The sequence below is a fragment of the Babylonia areolata genome, chromosome 35 (genome assembly GCF_041734735.1).
Source record: "Babylonia areolata isolate BAREFJ2019XMU chromosome 35, ASM4173473v1, whole genome shotgun sequence".
Taxonomy (NCBI): domain Eukaryota; kingdom Metazoa; phylum Mollusca; class Gastropoda; order Neogastropoda; family Buccinidae; genus Babylonia; species Babylonia areolata.
The window spans coordinates 6,579,941-6,594,940 of record NC_134910.1 but is presented as its reverse complement, the minus strand read 5'-3'; the positions used below and the strand labels follow the sequence as shown (position 1 = coordinate 6,594,940).

The 15,000-nt window shown below is 44.1% G+C and overlaps 1 protein-coding gene across 12 annotated transcripts in view; it reads left to right on the top strand.

Moving 5' to 3' along the window:
* LOC143277973 (talin-1-like) overlaps positions 1-15,000 on the top strand; it is a 218,750-nt gene that overhangs the window by 18,939 nt on the left and 184,811 nt on the right. The window contains exon 1 of one of the 12 annotated variants that reach the window (XM_076582966.1): positions 1,434-1,452. The exons of the other annotated variants lie outside the window; for them this stretch is intronic. The gene's annotated coding sequence lies outside the window, so the exon portion shown is untranslated. Of the gene's footprint in view, positions 1-1,433; positions 1,453-15,000 lie in introns of those variants that run through there. 12 annotated transcript variants of the gene reach the window in all.

Here is a 15,000-nt window from a genome sequence, read left to right as displayed (position 1 = left end):
GGCAGAATGGTAAGGCATGCAGTTTTCGAGTCGTTCACAAGCTGGGTATGCAGTGATGATCAGTGTCAGCCAACATTATTTTTGACTCACTTGTGTAAACAAAGTGAGTCTGTGTTTTAACCTGGTGTTCGGTTGTCTTTGTGTGTGTGTGTGTGTGTGTGTGTGTCCGTGTGTCCGTGGTAAACTCTATCATAAACTTTAACATTGACATTTTCTCTGCACATACTTTGTCAGTTGACACCAAATTTGGCATAAAAATAGGAAGAATTCAGTTCTTTCCAGTCATCTTGTTTAAAACAATATTGCACCTTTGGAATGGGCACAAAAAAAAAAAGAAAAAAAAAGAAGCCTAATTATATGCAAACTGTATTTACTGTTATATTTATATTTTTTGTATTCGCTAAACTTGGCACTTTGATCTGATATTCTGACCCAACGACGAGAGCAGTCATTATTATCATTTTTTGTTCAAACAGGAACTTCTTTTGCTAAGCATGGAAGTTTTATTTATTTTGGAAACGTTTTTGGTGCATATAGTAAAAAAAGGGAAATTACTCTGTAATTAATGCTGGGGGACTTAATTTGCTTTAAACTGATCTTACTCATCTTAAACATTACATTTTGAAATTATACTCAATACATAAAAAGCTTGTATTTTTAAAAAAAAGTGTATCACAAGTGAGTCTTGTAGGCCTTGCCTCTCTTGTTAGGGTATAGCTACATCCAAAAGCTGTTGGCACAATCTGTTGGCACCACCCTTCCCTCTGATAAGACTGTTGTCAGGCTGTAACACTGACCAGAGGAGTTTTGAGCCTTCTCATGTCCGTGGGTGTATCAGAAACCGCCCTCATGTGAGGAGAAGAAGGTGATCTGAGTTGCTTTAAGTTGGGGAATCTTGCCGTAAAGACATGCCTAGTTCAACCCACAGAGATATGTTAGTAACCGGCGGTGGGGGGTGAGGTGGGGGCGGGGGGGTTGGGGGGGGGGGGGGGCGCGGAGGGGGTTGTCTAAGCAAGGAGTTTACCCAAGAGTACTGAGCACACAATCAGCTGTACAGAGCACTGAGCTGTTGAGGTCGATGGTACAGAGAGAGACCTGTGGTGGAGGAGGAGAGTGGGTGTTTACACTGGGGAAAGATGCAAGGAGTCTTGAGAAAGCTTTTCGCCAGTGACTTCACCCCCCCCCCCCCCACCTCTCGCCCTCCCGCTCCCTTCCCTCAACATCTTTGTTATGAATCATCTTGAAGAGGTGGTAGGGTGAGGGTGGGGGATGCCAGATGTGGGTGGAAGAGGAAGAGGTGTAGAAGTGGAGTGGGTGAGGGTGGATTTGAGCAGGTGCCACAGAGTGGGTGGGATGTGTCGTACTGACGGGGATGGGTCTGTACTGTTCTCCCTGCTCTCGCTGTGCCGGTTTGTCTTTCACAACCCAGAGGAATTAGCTGTAACAGTTCAGGTGAGTGTGGCTTTCCGAATCATTCATTTATATGATAGAGTGCTGGTGTCCAAAGGCATAATTGAATTGATTAATTAATCTATTATAGTGGGTGTCTCTTGTGGAATGATGTTAAAATGTGGAGGACTTGTGTTGAGACTGTGGTGAACAATTGAGGAGAGCATGTGATGGTTTCACTTTTTTGTTGTTGGGGCCTGTTTGTTGACAGTGCCTATGGCTGGACACTGAAAGTGGTATTGAGATGTTTTCTGATTTGAAAGTGGTGGAATATGTTACATAGGTGGGTGACTGTCCGTCTGCACAGGTGTCTGTAGCGTGCTGTTAATGCTTAGCTTTTGTCAGAGACTGTCATGTGTTTACAGTTGGGTCAGCAGCACAGTGAGAGCTGTGCGATCAGTAGTTTTCCACTGCAGTAGGAATTCATTTACAGCTTTGTCTTTTGTGAATTGAAGGACTGTGACTCTTAACTCACGCAGTACGGCCAGTCCTCTCTTCTCCTTACACAGACTCCTCGGATGTCCAGTGGGTGTCAGAATGACCCAACCTTTAGCTTCTGTCATCAGAATTGTGGTATTCTTTGTCAACATTCACGTCTTCAGTATAAGAGCCTTCCACTTGCAATATTTTGATGATGGTAATTGGGGTGTAACGCTGTTAACGTCGTCTCTTTCGCCTTTCGTATGGAAAGAGTTAAATTAAGCTGGGAGGCAAGACTGTACTAGCTCTTCGTGCTGCAGCCTTGTAGCTGATTGGCTTTTGGGGACCATCCCAACACCGACTGTGCTGAAGCCCTCTTGGTCAAGAGAGTGGGGATGTAACTTTGACAAGACACTCTCCACTATGATTCTAGCTCAGTGGGGATAGCAGTTGCCTTCTCTGCTGTACTCATGGTCATATTCAGACACGGGCTATCATACATACAGCTGTTGTTGTGAGAAAGTAAAGAAAGTAAAAAGAAACAAACACAGCCTCAGGTAGAATAATACCAGTGTGATGTGGTGGGACTCACTTTGGGCTGGACAGTAATGAAGAATTAATACACTTGGAAGATTGTTGTGATGGAAAATTTAAACTGCAGTTGTTTTCTACCTGTATTTATTTAGTTACTCCCCCGTTGGCCTGTCCAGCCACATCTGACGCTGTATCACAGTCAGTCACCACTCAGAGCGCGGCTACACAGCCTCAAGACTGATGGATGTCTGTCTTATTTTTAAAATTTCAGTCATCTGTGGTCCCTTCAAGGGCTTTCTGAAGGAGCTGTTCAAGAACAGCAGTTCACAGTATACACAGATAGTCACCAAATGGGATCCAACCACATTTTTTTGTATAAATCATGATCACTTCGGGGGGGGGCAGGCATACTGCCCTGTATTTTAGAATGTGTCATAAGTTATGGATTTGTGTTCTGAAATGTTAGCAGTTGTGGGCAATTCCTGTGGTTTTGTTTGTTGTATCATCATTTCACGCAGGCTGCATATTTGGCTTTCATTTTGTTCCCACTCGTCCTTTTTTTTTTTTGTAAAGATATTTCTTGGTGCGTAGCTTTCAAATCTCAGCAAAGGAGGACAGCATTAGTGTTAGGCATGCCTTTCAGTGACTGCTGTCTGTGCCCACTGTGACGTGACACAGAAAGACTACGCAGCCCTGCATTCACCCTTTGTCATGTTCCGCCTCCTGCCTGTACGCTTTGACAGTCACTGTGTATCATTCATGTTGTACACTTTGACAGTTACTGTGTATCATTCATGTTGTACACTTTGAGTTAGTTACTGTGTATCATTCATGTTGTACACTTTGACAGTGACTGTGTATCATTCATGTTGTACACTTTGACAGTTACTGTGTATCATTCATGTTGTACACTTTGACAGTCACTGTGTATCATTCATGTTGTACACTTTGACAGTCACTGTGTATCATTCATGTTGTACACTTTGACAGTCACTGTGTATCATTCATGTTGTACACTTTGACAGTTACTGTGTATCATTCATGTTGTACACTTTGACAGTCACTGTGTATCATTCATGTTGTACACTTTGACAGTGACTGTGTATCATTCATGTTGTACACTTTGACAGTCACTGTGTATCATTCATGTTGTACACTTTGACAGTCACTGTGAAACATTCATGTTGTACACTTTGACAGTGACTGTGTATCATTCATGTTGTACACTTTGACAGTCACTGTGTATCATTCATGTTGTACACTTTGACAGTCACTGTGAAACATTCATGTTGTACACTTTGACAGTGACTGTGTATCATTCATGTTGTACACTTTGACAGTGACTGTGTATCATTCATGTTGTACACTTTGACAGTTACTGTGTATCATTCATGTTGTACACTTTGACAGTCACTGTGTATCATTCATGTTGTACACTTTGACAGTTACTGTGTATCATTCATGTTGTACACTTTGAGTTAGTTACTGTGTAACATTCATGTTGCATACTTTGACAGAGTTACTGTGTATCATTCATGTTGTACACTTTGACAGTTACTGTGTATCATTCATGTTGTACACTTTGACAGTTACTGTGTATCATTCATGTTGTACACTTTGACAGTGACTGTGTATCATTCATGTTGTACACTTTGACAGTTACTGTAAAATATTCATGTTGTGCACTTTGACGGGGTTACCGTGAAACATTTATGTTATATATATACTTTGACACAAGTTACTGACAGTCTGTGAATGGTTCATGTTGTACACTTTGAGTTAGTTACTGTGTAGTGTTCATGTTGTACACTTTGACGGTCACTGTGAAACATTCATGTTGTACACTTTGACAGTCACTGTGTATCATTCATGTTGTACACTTTGAGAGTTACTGTGAAACATTCATGTTGTACACTTTGAGTTAGTTACTGTGTAACATTCATGTTGCACACTTTGACAGAGTTACTGTGTAACATTCATGTTGTACACTTTGACAGTTACTGTGAAACATTCATGTTGTACACTTTGACAGAGATCTGTTACTGTGTGTCATTCATGTTGTACACTTTGACAGAGTTACTGTGAAACATTCATGTTGTACACTTTGACAGAGATCTGTTACTGTTAGTCATTCATGTTGTACACTTTGACAGTCACTGTGAAACATTCATGTTGTACACTTTGACAGAGATATGTTACTGTGTATCATTCATGTTGTACACTTTGACAGACATCTGTCTGTTACCATGTATCACCCTGGGGTGTGATGTTGAGCCAACAAGACGTAATTATTTTCCGCTCTGTTGGCGATAATTGTCTCTCAGAGTCTGATCAGTCCAGTTAAGTGAACTTGTCCCATATTTCTGGGATGGTTTTCAATTGCTGTCCACGTTGAACAGTGATAGTGTCGGTGAGGTAAGACTGCAGCCAGGAGTCTTGCTCATGGCCTGTCTCAGTGCGGTGAGTGCTATGTTTTGAGGCCAGCGGCTTTTAGAACTGGCACCTGTCGAACCTCTACTGAAGAAAATTGAGACTTGACAGGTTTTTTTTGGTAAAGTTTCGACTGGTGTCATTTCAGACCCACACACAGGAACACAGCGTTGCATGGAGGTCTGGTTCGTCATTCCCTGTGTGTGTGTGTGTATGTGTGTGTGGGTGTGTGTGTGTGTGTGTGTGTGTGTGTGTAAACTATGTGTGTGTATGTTAACTGTGCATGTGTGTGTGTGCGTGTGTGTCAACCATGTGCGCACGTGTGTGTGTGTGTGTGTGTGTGTAAACTACATGTGTGTGTGTGTGTGTGTGTGTGTGTGTGAGCGAGCTGCAGGTTATTTGTTTCATGTTTGTTCTGTTTTGTTCAAATTGGGGTTGTTGTCATTGCTTTATGTGTATGTCCTGTGCGTATTAGTTGATTATGGGTTAACCGAATGCATGCACTAGTGTGAATTGAAAGTTCTAATTCTGGACTTAATGTGAAGGATATGATTATTATTGAAGACTAATAATTGGGTAGTATGATGTTTTGCTATGTGAATTATTAAAAACCCCCCAAAAAAACAACAGGAGAGGTTGACTTTCAGAATGAATGATTGTCATATTGTAATAATTGTGGTACTTATTGTATCATTGCTGTATAGGTTTACTGTTTGTGTGTGTGTGTGTGTGTGTGTGTGTGTGTGTGTGTGTGTGTGTGTGTGTGTGTGTAGAATTTTATATATATCTTTGTATTCATAGAAGGAAACATTTTCCTTGGCTGAATGGTACATCCTTGTATGGCTTCTACTGCTGGAATTGAAGTTTTCTGGGCACTTGGAGAGTTCACGGTGTACTCAGAAGGAACACACACTGTGATCGAAGTTCTAGGTTGATGAAACTCCTTTGAGAATTATCAGGAGGAAGTCTTGGATCCTCAGAACAGTTCATGAGGAAAAAGATGTTGATTCATGTTGATTCATCAGTCAGACTTCTTTGTGCCAGGCTCTGTGAACTCCAGCATTTCCAGCTTGGTTTAAACTGAAGGAAAGGCTTTTTAAAACTCTTTTTTTTTTTGTTACCATTGTCCATGTCCGCATTTTGTACACAGTGTGTGTGTGTGTGTGTGTGTGTGTGTGTGTGAGAGAGAGAGAGAGAGAGAGAGAGAGAGAGAGAGAGAGTGTTTGTGTGTGTGTGTGTGTGCATTTCTCTGTGTGTGTATAAATTTGCATGTGTGCATGCATTTGATCAGTTCTGCATGGTCGTGTGCATGAGCACAAAACACTACTGCAGTTTGTCACACTGACGTCCAGGCTTGTGTGCAGGGTAACGTAGACCAACACTGTTCCTGATTCACCCGATGATTACAACGTTACATATGTAGACACACACACACACACACACACACACACACACGCGTGCACGCGCGCGCGCTCTTACACAGTAATCTTACAGAAGCTTAATTATTGTCCTGGTTTGATTACAGTCGTCTCTCATCTCCCCATTTCTGTCGGCCATTATCTGCCATCTTTTCCCCATCAGTGTCTCATGGGAGGAAAAAAATATACCTTGATTAAAGAAAAAAAAAAAAAAAAAAGGAAGAAAAAAGATCAACTCAAGACCTATGAATTTACGGGTCAGAGTTTCGTTGTGTTATGATGTCGGAGCGAGGCAGTTAGTTACCCAAACAGACCTGTGGGGGGGAAACAGAGGCTGTCTCCTTGCTGAGAAAGCAGGTGAAGTGGGTGCAGGTGGAAGGATGTGAATCCGGGAAAGCTCTCCCCCACCCCCTAATGATGAAAATAGGGCTTGTGGATATGGAAGCCCTGTTGGAAAATATCTGGTGCCAGTGTGTGTGTGTGTGTGTGTGTGTGTGTGTGTGTGTGTGTGTGACTCACCTTTCTCTCTCTCTCTGTGAAGGGGGCGTGGGGGGTGGGTGTTAGTGTGAGTGTGTGTATCACTGTATGCATGTGTGTGTGTGTGTGTGTGTGCCTATGTGTGTGCATGTGCGTGCGTGCGTGTGTGTGTGTGAGGGGTGGAGTGTATGTGTGTGTGTTAGTATGTGTGTGTGTGTGTTTCTCTCTCAGTGTGTGTGTGTGTGTGTGTGTGTGTGTGTGTGTGTGTGTGTGTGTGTGCCTGTTGGCGGCATTGTTAGAGAGAGTGGCGGGTGGTTTACCTGTGCAGGGGGCTGGCTGGCTGGCCACGTTTTCTGTCAGCTGTGTGGCGCTACGTAGCTACCTGTACTGCAGGAACTCTGCCGCTCGATTCCTCCACCACGGACCGTCTGTTTTTGAACACCAGCGGTACGCTGTATAGAGTAGAAGGACCAGGGAAAGAGAGAAAATGTACAAACGAACGAACAAGCAACCAAACGAAATTTTTATTTTTTTTTGTCTATGGTTTCCATGAAGAGAGTAACGAAGAGGAGAGGAAAGATGGAGAGAGAGAGAGAGGGGGAGAGGGGGGGGGGGGGGCGGAGGGGAAGAGAGAGAGAGAGGAGGGGGAGAGTAGGAGAAGAGAGACAGAGAGAGAGCCTGGAATGATGCCGATGGTAATCCCTCCAGGTACTGCCCCTGCCTGGAGCAGTGTGAGTCAGGCGTTTTGGGGGGGCGGGAGGGGGCAGAGATTATTTATGACTGCAGTCAGTGGTGCGAGGCCGGAGTGGGGGAGGAGGTGGGAGGTGGAGTGGAGAAGGAAATGGAGGGAGGGAGGGAGAGCTGTGTCAGCTGTGTGTGTGTGTGTGAGGACTTCAGAGGCTTGCTGCTGTGTGTGCGTTAAGCTTGGCTTTTGTTGTTGTTGTTGTTGTTGTTGTTGTTTTTGCTTGCTCTTTAACTGGCGAAAAGGGTAATTTATGAAGTGTGTGTGTGTGTGTGTGTGTGTGTGTGTGTGTGTGTGTGTGTGTGTGTTTACAAAAATCAAAAAGAACTTACCTTGATTTTGTTTGAACCTGTTACTTCATCACAATGATTGTGTTTGATTTTGGAGAAAAAAACAACAACAACCCAATGTTATAGACATTACTTCTCAAAGAAAAGGAAATGATTTGTCTCCCCCCCCCCACCCCCCACCCCCTTTTTTTTTTTGAACAAATGTTTTGTTTTTGATGAACAGACTTTTTCTGAATGTGTTATTTATTGTTTAAAAAGCAAAAAAACAAAACTGATATACGTTTAGTCTTTGTTGAAGGTTGATGAAAGGAGCATTGCAAGTGGTAAATCAGACCGTGGGTACATTCTCCATACAAGACTGTTGTTCATGAACCTTCTGCAGATCGGTGCACTGAACTTGGCATTGCCCAGGTCACTTCATGAAGATGGAAAATTCCCTTTGACATTGATGGAAGCATTTATGAACCTGCATGGATACACATGCACATGAATACAGTACATAATCTGCACATTCACAGACGTACATGTGCTCGTGCAAAAGGAGGCTTGTGCACACATTTTCACTGGCGCCGATTAAGAAAATAAACAACAAAACTTCTACACACTTAGGACTGACATGGTTCCTTTATAAATAGACCTATGTGAAAACATGTTTGGTGTCGTATACTGTACCATGTCAAACTGGTGCAAACTAGGCCTGTTGGTTTGCTCTGTTTGTGGCAAATTTCGCGCTGCTGACAGTGAAAAGACGACCCATCTTGAACATGTTCATCTGTGTAAGATCCCATGGCATGGGGTGTGTTTTCCTTCTTCTTTTGTTCTCTCACTCCACAGCTGATGTGGTGTAGCCTATACAGTATACTATATCTCTCTCCACAGCTGATGTGGTGTAGCCTATACAGTATACTATCTCTCTCTCCACAGCTGATGTGGTGTAGCCTATACAGTATACTATCTCTCCACAGCTGATGTGGTGTAGCCTCTACAGTATACTATATCTCTCTCCACAGCTGATGTGGTGTAGCCTATACAGTATACTATCTCTCTCTCCACAGCTGATGTGGTGTAGCCTATACAGTATACTATCTCTCTCTCCACAGCTGATGTGGTGTAGCCTATACAGTATACTGTCTCTCTCCACAGCTGATGTGGTGTAGCCTATACAGTATACTATCTCTCTCCACAGCTGATGTGGTGTAGCCTATACAGTATACTGTCTCTCTCTCCACAGCTGATGTGGTGTAGCCTATACAGTATACTATCTCTCTCTCCACAGCTGATGTGGTGTAGCCTATACAGTATACTATCTCTCTCCACAGCTAATGTGGTGTAGCCTATACAGTATACTATCTCTCTCCACAGCTGATGTGGTGTAGCCTATACAGTATACTATCTCTCTCCACAGCTGATGTGGTGTAGCCTATACAGTATACTATATCTCTCTCTCCACAGCTGATGTGGTGTAGCCTATACAGTATACTGTCTCTCTCTCCACAGCTGATGTGGTGTAGCCTATACAGTATACTATCTCTCTCTCCACAGCTGATGTGGTGTAGCCTATACAGTATACTATCTCTCACTCCACAGCTGATGTGGTGTAGCCTATACAGTATACTATCTCTCACTCCACAGCTGATGTGGTGTAGCCTATACAGTATACTATCTCTCTCCACAGCTGATGTGGTGTAGCCTATACAGTATACTATCTCTCACTCCACAGCTGATGTGGTGTAGCCTATACAGTATACTATCTCTCTCTCCACAGCTGATGTGGTGTAGCCTATACAGTATACTATCTCTCTCTCCACAGCTGATGTGGTGTAGCCTATACAGTATACTGTCTCTCTCCACAGCTGATGTGGTGTAGCCTATACAGTATACTATATCTCTCTCCACAGCTGATGTGGTGTAGCCTATACAGTATACTATCTCTCACTCCACAGCTGATGTGGTGTAGCCTATACAGTATACTATCTCTCTCCACAGCTGATGTGGTGTAGCCTATACAGTATACTGTCTCTCTCTCCACAGCTGATGTGGTGTAGCCTATACAGTATACTGTCTCTCTCTCCACAGCTGATGTGGTGTAGCCTATACAGTATACTATCTCTCTCTCCACAGCTGATGTGGTGTAGCCTATACAGTATACTATCTCTCTCCACAGCTGATGTGGTGTAGCCTATACAGTATACTATCTCTCTCTCCACAGCTGATGTGGTGTAGCCTATACAGTATACTATCTCTCTCTCCACAGCTGATGTGGTGTAGCCTCTACAGTATACTATCTCTCGCTCCACAGCTGATGTGGTGTAGCCTATACAGTATACTGTCTCTCTCTCCACAGCTGATGTGGTGTAGCCTATACAGTATACTGTCTCTCTCTCCACAGCTGATGTGGTGTAGCCTATACAGTATACTATCTCTCTCTCCACAGCTGATGTGGTGTAGCCTATACAGTATACTATCTCTCTCTCCACAGCTGATGTGGTGTAGCCTATACAGTATACTGTCTCTCTCTCCACAGCTGATGTGTGTAGCCTATCAGTATACTCGTACTGTTGTAAGCTTCATATTGATAATTATGGCTCCAATTGTGTGACAACAGTATAACAACGCTTCTCACAAGCTGTGAATGTGTAGTATATCAGACCCAGCGATGTGTTAGCCTTTACAGATCTGTCTAATTTGCCAGTCAGTTTCCATCAGTTATTCTATCATGCACAGCGTGAAAGGTAGTAAAGTAATGAAAATCTCACTTCCACAGTGATGTGGTGTAGCCTATACAGTTACTGTCTCTCTCACAGCTGATGTGGTGTAGCCTATACAGTATACTATCTCTCTCTCCACAGTGATGTGGTGTAGCCTATACAGTATTACTGTCTCTCTCTCACAGCTGATGTGGTGTAGCCTATACAGTATACTATCTCTCTCTCCACAGCTGATGTGGTGTAGCTATACAGTTATACTGTCTCTCTTCCACAGCTGATGTGGTGTAGCCTATACAGTATACTGTCTCTCTCTCCACAGCTGATGTGGTGTAGCCTATACAGTATATTATCTCTCACTCCACAGCTGATGTGGTGTAGCCTATACAGTATACTATCTCTCTCTCCACAGCTGATGTGGTGTAGCCTATACAGTATACTATCTCTCTCGCCACAGCTGATGTGGTGTGGCCTATTCAGTATACTATCCTTGAAACAGGAGCTGAAAATGTCTGTCCCATTTGGCAACAGTGATTTAAAAGATATAACAACAGTAGTATATTTTCTTTATTGTTTTGATAATACACCATGGAAAAGAAAAGAAAAGAAAAAAGCAGACATATTTTGGCAACAACAGATTTGTTTTAAAAATGAGCCATCATTTTAATTTCCTTTTTTAAATTTTTTTTTTCTTTTTTTTTTTTACTGTTAGCGCACACAGACACAGAAACACAGACAAACAGGCACACACACACACACATTTAGATTGATCCACATGTACTGTTGTAAGAGTCTCATATTGATAATATGGCTGCAATTGTGTGACAACAGTGGTCAACAACAGCGATTTCTCACAAGCTGCTGAATGAATTGTATCAGACACCAGGCCGTCTGTTAGCAGTTTTCAGATCTGTCATAATTTGCCTGTCAGTTTCATCAGAGTGATTCTGATCAATGCACGAGAGTGAAAAAAGAAAGAAAAGAAGAAAAAAAATCTCAAGCTTACATATTGGTAGGGAAGCCAGGAAGGTGTTGAGGGGGCGTGGCCATGTTTGTACAGACACTGGTGACTGCATCACAACGTGACTTTCTGTGCCCTTGATCGTGGGCCGACGGGCGCAATAGCCGAGTGGTTAAAGCTTTGGACTTCCAATCTGAGGGTCCCGGGTTCGAATCACGGTGACGGCGCCTGGTGGGTTAAGGGTGGAGATTTTTACAATCTCCCAGGTCAACATATGTGCAGACCTGCTAGTGCCTGAACCCCCTTCGTGTGTATACGCAAGCAGAAGATCAAATACGCACGTTAAAGATCCTGTAATCCATGTCAGCGTTCGGTGGGTTATGGAAACGGGAACATACCCAGCATGCACACCCCCGAAAGCGGAGTATGGCTGCCTACATGGCGGGGTAAAAACGGTCATACACGTAAAAGCCCACTCGTGTGCATACGAGTGAACGCAGAAGAAGAAGAAGAAAAGAAGAAGAAAAAAAAAAATCTCATGCTTGCATATTAGTAGGGGAGGCAGGAAGGTGATGAGGGGGCGTGGCCATGTTGTACAGACACTGGTGACTGCATCACAACGTGACGTGACTCTCCGTGCCCTTGATCGTGGGTCAGGACTACAAAGGAGGATAGTCTGTACATCTTTCCTTTGTCCCCCTCCCCCCTCCCCCCTTGACCACCCATCTTGTCTCTCACTCTGTGCATTCCACTCCTGACTGCCAGCATACATCTCTCTCTCTCTCTCTCTCTCTGTCTTTTTCTCCAAATATTTTCTTCCGTTCCTGCTTCAGCGAGTACCCAGGGATGTACTTGACAACTAACTGAGGATAGGGGGGGGGGGGGGGGGGGGGGGGGGGGGGGAGGGGTGCGGGGGGTTGGGTGGGGGTGGGGGGGGGGATGAAGTGGGGGATGAAGTGGATGTTTTCAGGTGATGAATGCGGTGGCGAGGCAAGGACACTGGTTTTACCTGACAAGAGTCATTTCCCAGTCCCCCCAGGGCCTGTCAGCAAAGCAGCATGTATATCGTTGGTTAGCACTCTGCCTGTTGGCGGACATGTTGTTGAAAGCGACAACTTTATCCGCTGTGTAACTTTTATGTTTGTGCTTTAATTTTGCTGACTGTATGTTGTATCAGTGTCACACAGTTACGTCAACTCCCCCAACTAAAACCACCCTCACTTACCAAGAGGTGTAATTTGATGTGTGTGTGTGTGTGTGTGTGTGTGTGTGTGTGTGTGTGTGTGTGTGTGTGTACATATGATAGGATAAACTTAATGATAAAGTCGTATTCCTTTTGGAGCCTCCAGAACCCAGTACAGCAGACTTGCATGCAGTTCCTTAAGGGCGTGATGCGTTCGTACCTTTCTTTTATGCACGTAAAAAGGTGATTTTACATGTGCACACACACGAGAGTGTGGTCACATGCACATATATTTGTATATGCCTACAGTCCCTTTGAAGCATGTGGTGTGTGTGTGTGTGTGTGTGTGTGTGTGTGTGTGTGTGTGTGTGTGTGTGTGAAAAGATGACGGTTTCCCACAAATTCATATTTTGCCGTTTATTTGTTTTAGCGATTACTTTATTACAAGCATGGACTCTCGTGCTCATGCACACACACACACACACACACACACACACACACACACACACACACACACACACACACACCAACCACATACACACACACACATTCTGTCTCTGTCTCTCTCTCCCAGGCCCAAAGCCTTATCAGTCCCATCAGGTCAGTGAGTCAGACACGATGGAGATGTTTCATGCAAATCCAGCGATAGTAGGTCTGGCACCGTGTGTGTGTGTGTGTGTGTGTGTGTGTGTGGGTGGGTGGGTGGGTGGGTGGGGGGATGGGAGAATATAAGGGATGGCGGTGTGTGCTATAAGCACTATCTGCACAGAACAGCCCAAGGAGTTTTGGCATCCCTTCAAACACCTGTTACTTGCACACAGAGCCAGGGGGGGGGGGGGAAGGGGTTATGTCTGGAACAAAGTCTTTGACAGTGTAGCAGCGTGGTGGATATAATTATATACATATATATCATAACACATACAGTGTGTGTACACTACTTCTCTCCCCTCCCCCCCCCCCCCACCCCCCCCCCCCCCCCCCCCCCCCGCCTCCTCCCTCTGTCTGCAGCGTTGTTCGGCTGCCGGATGTGCCACGTGAACGTGACCAGAGATATGATATTATGTGTTACAATTATGTGTTGCTTGCGCCTCGCTGACTTAATGGCTCAGGAATGCACCCGTGAGGTAGGGTGACTGGTACTAGTCATCAGTACAGTACCGTCGTGGCTTGAGCAAAACAGTTGATGCTGTCAGTGGACGGCTGGCTGTTGGGACGCTACTCTGGACACTGTATCCCCCCCCCTACTAGTACCCTCTGATATATTAGTGTCTATGGTGGAAGTGTGAATATCTGCAGCACGGCGTGCTCGGGAGACTTGTAGGTCGGTGGAAGTTGTTTTTTATTTATTTTTTTTTTGGGGGGGGGGGGGGGGGGGATGTTCGCTGAAGTGGCTGTGGGTCTCTGCTGTGAAGTAGGTCAACGTTTTGGATGGGTGCTGTGTGTTATGTAGAAGTGGGCGTTGTGTAATGAATCACATTTGTCGTGTGTGTGTGTGTGTGTGTGTGTGTGTGTGTGTTGTGAGGATGGGTGTGAATAGAACTGTTGGTTGTATAATTGATCATTTTCGTGGTTTTTATTTATTTATTTTTTTTATTTTTTTAAATTTTTTAATAGAGCGGAGCTATAATTAATGACATGTGCTCCAACAAAATCCACGGGAGTGTGACGATGAAGGACACCATTCCGGAATGAGGTTGATGTTACACTTTCCATGAATAAAGATGACGTTAACTCACTCAGTACGGCCAGTCGTCTCTTCTCCTCTACACAGACCCCTCGGATGTCCAGTGGGTGTCTCAATGACCCAGCCTTTAGCTTCCGTCGTCAGATTTGTGGTATTCTTTGTCAATATTCACCTCTTCAGTACAAGAGCCTTCCGCTTGCAATATTTTGATGATGGCAACTGGGGTGAAACGCGCGCTGTTAACGTCGTCTCTTTCGCAGTTCGTATGGAGAGAGTTAAACTACTGGGTACAATGATGACGTGACACTGTCCCGTACAATGGTGACGTTACACTGTCCTGTACAGTGATGACGTAACACTATCCCGGTACAAGAATGACGTTACACTAACCAGTACAAGAACGACTTTTACGCTATCCCAGTACAAGAATGACGTAACACTACCCCAGTACAAGAATGACGTTACACTATCCCAGTACAAGCATGACTTTACACTAACCAGTACAAGAACGACTTTACGCTATCCCAGTACAAGAATGACGTAACACTACCCCAGTACAAGAATGACGTTACACTATCCCAGTACAAGAACGACTTTACGCTACCCCAGTACAAGAACGACTTTACGCTATCCCAGTACAAGAATGACGTTACACAATATCAGCACAGTGATGACATTACATGACCCCAGTACAAGAATGATTCAAT